A 9,089-nucleotide genomic window follows, 5' to 3' on the forward strand; every position below is an offset into this window, starting at 1 on the left:
TTTTAAAAAGAAACTCACTAGCAAACTAAGAAAACACACTATAATTAAGCTATAAATTAGAAAGTGTGGGTACAGCCCATTGGGTTATTTTAAAATAATTCTCTTAGTTTTTTTTTTTTTTTTTGCCTCCAGGGTTATCATTGGGTCTGGGTGCCTGCTACAAGTCCACTGCTCCTGGAGGCCATTTTTCCCATTTTGCTGCCCTTGTTGTTGTTGCGCCTGTTGCATTTGTTATTGCTGTCATAGCTGTTGTTGGATAGGACAGAGAGAAATCGAGAGAGGAGGGGAAGACAGAGAGGAGGAGAGACAGAAAGACACTTGCAGACCTGCCTCACCGCTTGCGAAGCGAACCCCCTGTCGGTGGGGAGCCGAACTGCAATCCTTACACCGGCCCCTGCACTTTGCGCCATGTGCGCTGAGCACCCACTGCACTACCGCCTGACTCCCGGAATTTTTTGACTCCCGGAATTTTTTATTATCTTTTTTTGTATTTGATAAAGACATATATTAACAAGGAAGAGGGAGATAGAGTGAGGAGAGACACCTGCATTACTGCTTCACCACTCGCAAAACTTTTCCCCTGCAAATGGGGGCCAGGGGCTCAAACCCTGGTCCTTAAGCATTATAACATGTGCACTCAATGAGATGTGTCATCACCAGCCTCTTAAAATAATTATCAGACACTTTGTACTATTAGTAACATGTTTTATTGTACGAAAGATAAAATTAAAATGTGCAATATATATGAGAATCTTGACATTTGAGATAGGATTCCTTGGGACACACACAAAAAAACTTAAATAAAAGAAAATTTAAAAATGGCTAATGGGATAGGTGACGTCAGGCGTAGACGCCGGTTGTGCCGCGAGAGCGTGGAAGAAGCCAAGAATTTTGTCTGGAAAGTGTCTTTGAGCTTGTAGAGTAGACACCATGAGCAAAGCTCATCCTCCCGAATTGAAAAAAAAATTATGGACAAGAAATTGTCATTGAAATAAATGGCGGTAGACATGTCCAAGGAATTCTGCGGGGATTTGACCCGCTTATGAACCTTGTGATAGATGAATGTGTGGAAATAGCAACTAGTGGGCAACAAAACAATATTGGAATGGTGGTAATACGTGGAAATAGCATCATGATGTTAGAAGCCTTGGAACGAGTATAAACACAATGACTGTTCAACATGAAGATTGTTCAACATGTCCCCTCTTCCACTGCATCTTTTCATTTTGATATAAAAATTAGTTTATGTACATTTTCTTACTGAGTTTTGTTAAATAAACTTTAAAAAAAAGAAAATTTAAGTTGAACTTAATAAAATCTTTTAAAAATTTTATTTGTTTATTTTTAAAATATTTATTCCCTTTTGTTGCCCTTTTTTATTGTTGTAGTTATTATTATTGTTGTTGTTGATGCGGTCATTGTTGGATAGGACAGAGAAAAATGGAGAGAGGAGGAGAAGACTGAGAGGGGGGAGAGAAAGACAGACACCTGCAGATCTGCTTCATCGCTTGTGAAGCGACTCCCCTGCAGGTGAGAAACCGGGGGCTCCAACCGGGATCCTTATGCCCATCCTTGTGCTTTGCGCCACGTGCGCTTAACACACTGCACTATCCCCCGACTCCCAAAATTTTATTTTTCACTTATTTTATTTATTCATTTTTTGAATAGAAACTGAAAGTGGGAGATAGGAAAAGAGAAAGAGAAACACCTGGAGCTCTAGGCTACATAACTTATGAAGATTTCCCCCTTTAGGTGGATTAGGGACTTGAACCTAGGTCCTTGCACAGCGTAGCATGTATACCATCCAGTCCCTAGCAAGCATCTTTCTCTCTCTCTCTCTTCCTTCCTTTTTTTTTTTTTTCCTCCAGGGTTATCTCTGGGGCACTACAAATCCACTGCTCCTGGTGGTCACATTTTTTGTTTTTATTGTATAGGACAGAGAGAAATTGATAGAGGAGGGAAGGAAGGAAGATAGGGAGAAAGAAAGATACCTGTAGACCTGCTTCACTACTTGCGAACCTGGATCCTTGCACTTTGTACTATGTGCACTTAAAGCAGTGAATCACCGCCCAGTCCTGCAAACATTTCTTGAAATGTTTGCTTTTTGAAAGACACAATGAGAAAATGAAAACAGGGCCAGGGAGATAGCTTAGTGGTAGAGCATAGCACTTCTATGCATGAGGTCCCATACTTCATCCTCGCTACCATGTATGTAAAAGATGAGTGGTGCTCTGGTGTCTCTCATTAAAAAATGTAAACAGACCAATCTTTAAAAGAAGAAAATGGAAAAAATCCATCAACTGGGAAAATATTTGTAGTACAAATATCTGACAAAGGACTTTGCATCTAGAATATATAAAGAACTCTTACAATTTAACAAGAAAGCAATAACCTAATTAAAAACATGGAAATTATGAGGGCTGGGTGTTAGCGCAGCAGTTAGGTAAGTGCACATGGTGCAAAGTACAAAGATGGGCATAAGGATCCCAGTTGAAGCCCCCAACTCCCCACCTGCAGGGGGTCGCTTCACAAGTGGTGAAGCAGGTCTGCAGGCGTCTATCTTTCTCTTCCCCTCTCTATTTTCCCCTCCCCTTTTGATTTCTCTATGTCCTATCCAACAACAACAACTATAACAACCACAACAAGGGCAAAAAAGGGAAAAATAGCCTTCAGGAGCAGTGGATTCATAGTGCTGGCACGGAGCCCCAGCAATAACCCTGGAGGCAAAAAAAAAAAAAACATGGAAATTATTTTAACTGATACTTTACCAAAAAAAAAAAATACATGGATGATTGGTAAGCAAATATAAAGACATTTAACACCATCAGTCAAAAAGAAATGCAAATTAAAACCACAAGGAAATACTGTACATACACTAAATGGTTAAACTTAAAAAAAAGAAGAAAGTATTAAATGTTACCAAGGAAGTAAAACACTTATGACTTAGACAGTACTGCTGAGAATGTTAAATGGTATATACTAAATTTGGAAAGATGGGCAGCAATTCTAGGTATTGAAATGAAATGAAACATTCCTGCAATGATGTGTACTAGTGCTTAGTCAACTTTCCTCATATAAGTACCAACACAGAAATGATGGTAGCCATCAAGTGGTGAGTTAATTAACATATTGTAGTACATTCTTAAAATAAAATACTACTCATAAGTACAAAAAACTGATATATCAACAATATGAATGAAACAAACAAAAAAGCTGAATGAAAAAAATACCAGAACCAGAGTTCTGTAACAATTCCATTTATACGATATTCTAGAAAAGAAGAATATAATCTATAGTGATATTCATTTATTTTTCTTTTCTGCTGGAACTTTCCCATTAGAATGAAATATGTTGGGGCTAGGGAGACAGCATAATGGTTATGCAAAAGACTTTCATCCCTGAGTCTTCAAGCCCCCAGGTTCAATCCTCACCATAAGCCAGAGCTGAGCTCTGGTCTTTCTCTCTGTAGGTCTCTATTAAAATAATACGAATAAAAAATATTTTTAAAGGAATAAAATATGTTGTTCTTATTTTCACACACACTCACTCCCTCAACATTATTTAAAAAAAACTGTATCAGCTGTTGCTTAAAGCCAGGCTTGGGGAGATAAATTTGTTGCCAAAAAAAGGGGGGGCAAACTTTTTGACAGGATGAAAGCATTCTATATCTTGATTGTGGTGGTAGTTACATGAACATAATTAGATTCATGATTAGTCAAAAATTTGTTTGGCTTTATATGTTAACTCTTTTTTTCAGCCACCAGGTTCCATATGTTACCATAATACCAACCGGACCTCCCTGGGCAGACGACCCTACCAAGGTGTCCTGTAGCCCCGCTTCCCCAGACCCCCTGCCCACTAGGGAAAGAGAGAGACAGGCTGGGAGTATGGATCAACCTGTCAACACCCATGTTCAGTGGGGAAGCAATTACAGAAGCCAGACCTTCCGCCTTCTGCACCCCACAATGAACCTGGGCCCATACTCCCAGAGGGATAAAGAATAGGAAAGCTATCAGGGGATACGGAGTTCTGGTGATAGGAACTGTGTAGAGTTGTACCCCTCTTTTATTTATTTATTTATTTATTTAGTTGTACCCCTATTATCCTATGTTTTCTGTCAGTGCTTCCTTTTTATAAATAACTTTTTATAAAAAACAGCATGTTCAAACTCAAAAAAGTTACACATTTTTAAATGAATGTCTTGAATTATGTATAAGCTACATCTCAATAGAGATATAGCCATATGTATGTGTACATATATATATACACATGTATATACTACATATATGTATATATATTGTACAAAGAATAACAAAGCAAGGAAGGGCAAGAAGCACATGGGAAGGTGATGCTGGTGTAATATTCAAACACATAGAAGCAAGGAGACCAATTAGGAAGCTATTGCAATAATCCAGGAGAGATGATGTTGATGATTCAGCTAAACATAATAGCAGCAGTGGAGAATGTGATTGGATTTGAAAAGATAGTAAAGACAGACGCCAGTGAATTTGCACATGTATTACACAAGTCAAAGACATTAAGCCTAAGAAGTCTGAGTGTATTCATTGAGATAAGGGCAAACATCACGTCAAGGTTTTCAGAGAAAGGCCAGAAATTCATATGGTAATATGCAAATTGAAATCTATTTTAGATACCTACGCAGAGACTAATGAGTAAGCAAATACAAATCAAGGGCTCGGGAGAGAATTCTAGAGATGAAAATGTTCTTGGAAGTTATCAGCATGTAAATGGACTTTATATTATATAACTGGACGGGGGCCAGGTGGTGGTGCACCTGGCTGAGTGCACATGTTACAATGCACAAGGACTCTAGGTTCCTTCCTGCAGAGGAAAAGGTTTGCAAGTAGTGAAGCAGGGCTGCAAGTGCATCTCTGTCTCTTTCCCTTTCTTATCTTCCTCTTCCCTCTTGATTTATGGCTGTCTCTATCCAATAAGTAAATAAAGATAATAAAATTTTTTTTAAAAACCTGGATGAATTTACCAAGAGAGAAGATAGACAATAAAGTTTCAAGGAGCTTTTATTTCAATGTCAAGAAGTCTAGTTCATGAAAAGGAATCAGGATAGACTCTAAGAAAGAAGAACCAGTGAGCTAGGAGGAAAACCAAGAATGTATATTTTCCTAAAAGCTTTGAGTGAGTGAGTGAGTGAGTGAGTGAGTGAGTGAGTGAGTGAGTGAGTGAGTGAGTGAGTGAGTAGGAGTTGGCTGAAGACGAATTGAACAACTTTACTAAGTGTTGCTGATAGAGCAAACTGAAAACTCAGATCTGACCTTTGAATTTGGAGGTGTGCTTGGTCAATGGTAACCTTCACAAGAGTAGTCTGGGTAGACTGAGAGAGTTAAGCCAAAATTTAGAGAAAATAATTAGAGACAGTGGACTAGAAAACTTTTTATAAGACCTTTCACTATAATGGGAGAAGTGAAATGATACAAATACCATAAGGAATAAAGAGAAGCTTTGTGAGACAGGTAAGATAAAGGGTTGACACTAATCCTGTGGGAAGGAAAAGCTGACATGACTTTGGAAGAGAAGGCATATATGCTAGAACAATGGCCTTGAATAACAAGAAGGGATGGAAGTAAGTAGCAAGTAGGCAGTAATTCAAGAAATATAAGACATGAAAGGACCCTTGGTCAGGTTTCCAGTAATACATATGTTGTGAATCTTTGAATGCTCCCACTGCAGCTCTGGTTTAATATATTCCAGATGTGAACCACTTGAGGTAAAGCAAGACTTCCTTCTGTACAACTAAATGTCTGTGGACTATGTTTGCTCTGACCTCTGGCCTAACCATGACCCTAATTCTCTGTACTGCAAACTCTTCTCTTCTTTAATTTTTTATTGATGATTTAGAAATTATGTACAAGATTGTAAGATAACAGGGGTATAATTCCATAGTTTCCACAACCAGAGTTCTGTGTCCCATCCCCTCCACTGGAGACTTCCCCATTCTTTATCCCTCCAGGAGCATGGACCAAAATTCTTTTTTGGGGTGCAGAATGTAGAAGATATGGCTTCTGTAATTGCTTCTCCACTGGACATGGATGTTGGCAGGTTAATCCATACACCCAGCCTGTTTCTTTCTTTCCCAAGTGGAGTAGGGCTGTAGAGAGGTGAGGTTCTGGGACACTTTGGTGAGGTCATCTGCATAGGGAAGTCAGAGTAGAATCATAGTAGCATCTGCAACTTTTTGTGGCTGAAAGGTGGTATAATACAAAGCAGCACAAATTGTTTACTAAACAGGAACCCAAAGGTAGAAAGAGTGCTGATGAAATTAAGGGTCTTCATGTGGGAAGGAGCTAGGAAGTCTATTTTAGGTATGACCCATGGGGTCCATGACTTTAGTAATTTTTGCCTGCGCTTGATAACTAACATGTAGGTGGCTTGAAAATATTGTCTGGGGAGATGGTATTAGAGTTGACAGTAGGGGCAGAAAGCTGAATTAAGGTAGAAAGTAGCTTTCTTGAAGAAAGTATAGAAAAGGGTCAGGTGGTGGTTTACCTGGTTATATGTTATAATGCACAAGGACCCAGGTTTGAGTTCCCAGTCCCAACCTACAGGGGGAAAGCTTTGCAAGTGGTGAAACAGTGCTGCAGATGTCTCTCTTTCTCTCCCCTTTCTATCTTCCCCTTCTCTCTCAATTTCTGGCTGTCTTTAGCCAATAAATAGATAAAAATAATGAAATAAAATTTTAAGAAATTATATAAATACAGTTAACTGCTTACCCCATCAATTTGACCTAGGGCCCATATATATTTCTATTTAGTATAGGAGCCTGTGTAACCTCTGAGTTCCTGTCAGTCTGAGCTCTCAATCCGTGGTCACAACTGGGTAGGATGACCCAGCCTTCCTTTGGAGAAAGGGGCAGTCCCTACCATTGCTACTTTATAGCGAGGGCAAGGTCCTGAAGAGGTCCACAATGGCTTATGATGACATTTCTGTTGGAAGTGACTAGTGATGGTGGAGGAAGGGATCTTCTAGAGGTTGTGGCCCATTATGTTTATATGGGAATCCAAGAATTCACTGACTAGAGACCCAGATGACGAGGTGGCCTGGTATTGACCAAAAAGCCAACAAAAAGTGAGCCAGTCTCTTGCCTTTCTCTAGCTTTTGTTGTGTTTTCTTCATTTAAAGAGTTTAGACTTTCTCCCTCTTGTTAAACTGAGTGTCATTTGTTGTATCCAAACTGTACCACAAATTCTAATGCCAAGTTTGCAGCAAATATTCTTCTGCAAGTTATCGAATGTGACTTTTCCTTAAAAGTAGCAAACACATTACTTTTTCTGCTATTTTTGAGTTTCACATTTGATAGATGTTAAATTATTCTCCCAAATAGCTTCTGGCATGATGAGACTAAGCAAGCTTATTTTAGCTCCCTCTCTTGTTTTTTCCTGTGGTATTTTCACGTATGCCAACCCAGCCAAGGAATGAGACACGGTGGTAAGTGACTGCCTGTGGAACTAGTCTGTTGGATTACCAATCCAGGAGGTAGGTCAGGGAGCAGTCCTGTGGAATCCACAAAAACCATAAAATAAAAAAAGCATATTTTGCCAACAAAACCACTAAAAACAAAACAAACGAATAAAATACTGCAAAAAAGGGTTACATAAAGTCTCTAAGCAGCCAGTTATGTCATCTGAAATGGAGTAAAAATTTTTGAACAATAACAACGACCAAAACCTCTAAATGTATACTAGGAAACAAAGCTCTAATACCAATGCTTAATCAGTTTAATCATTTTACTTATGCCTTCACTGTAGAGAAGAAATATTTTGAAAGTCTTTGCCATTTTTATTATTTTAAGAGTGTGCTTCAAGTTTCCCTGTGGTAGATTTGAAGAGCACAGTTATAATTACTTTCATAACTCTAGTTAGTTTTCAAGAAAAAAATATGTGAATCTTTTTTTAAAACTTTTAATGACACCCTTCTATGTGCTAGACTTTGTGATAGTCTTTAAAATGATAAAGTAGTGGTCCTTGCATTTAAGGATCTCACTATTTAGTTCAGGGAGATAACAGAGTTGCAATATAATATGGTAAATGCAATCAAACTTGTTGAATTTGAGGAGCTGTGGGGGCTGGATTTATTAGGTAATGGGAATACCAAAAACTAAGCAGATGACTAGTATTATTGTAATACAGTGCAGGATAATGCAATTAGTATGACTTGAAGCTGGGGAAGCAGGCAAAGGCCAATAGTGGCCAGACTTGCAGACCAAATGAAGGCCTCAAGTAGGTAATGAGAAACTACAGAAGGTATTTCAATCTGACATGGACAAACCTTTATTTTTGTTTCCCAGTGAAGAGAATCTGAGGGCAAATATAAGTTGTGTTCTCCCAGGGACATACTCTGAACCAAGTGATCATACTCTGAGTTCAAGTGATTTTTTTTTGGGGGGGGGTAATAATATGCTTCTAAAAGAAATTAAAAAGAAGGTAAGAGAAACAAGACAGAGGAAAGTAAGAAGCCAAAACAAGGAACCATTTCCTGGTATGTCTTAGACTCAGACTGATTCTACAGGGAATTCTAAGGTGAAAATCACACCCAAGAACTTGCCCCACCTTAGAAACTGTGTTCTTTAGCATCACCAATTGTCATCTTTCCAAGGGGGAAATAACACTTTGGGGAACTTCTTTTTGTCCTCTTTCCTTTAGAGATAATAACAAATTTCGATGAAGGAAGGAGATGGATGAAGAGCTGGTGAAAGAAAGGACTGGAAAGAATTCAGAGTACTAACAGCATGTATACAAGGGGACTAAATTGATGCCAGGTGGAACTTTTTTGTTTTTAATATTTTTAATATCCATCTTCTGTGCCCCACAATGACTTTGGGTCCATACCCAGAGGGCTAAAGAATAGGAAAGCTATCAGGGGAGGGGATGGGATACGGAGTTTTGGTGGTAGGAACTATGTGGAGTTGTACCCCTCTTATCCTATGGTTTAGTCAATGTTTCCTTTTTATAAATAAAAAATTAAAAATAAAATAAAATAATGTTTCTCATCCATAATTTTTCTCCCCCATTCCTAACTATCCATTTTAATTTTAATTGATTATTGGTATTAGTCCC

General features: G+C 38.5%; 1 pseudogene; it reads left to right on the forward strand.

The window, feature by feature from the left end:
- The first annotated feature begins 930 nt into the window (after positions 1-930).
- On the forward strand, positions 931-1,277 carry LOC107522352 (small nuclear ribonucleoprotein G-like; annotated as a pseudogene).
- The last annotated feature ends 7,812 nt before the right edge of the window (positions 1,278-9,089 follow it).

The sequence above is a fragment of the Erinaceus europaeus genome, chromosome 1, assembly GCF_950295315.1.
Source record: "Erinaceus europaeus chromosome 1, mEriEur2.1, whole genome shotgun sequence".
NCBI classification, from domain to species: Eukaryota; Metazoa; Chordata; class Mammalia; order Eulipotyphla; family Erinaceidae; genus Erinaceus; species Erinaceus europaeus.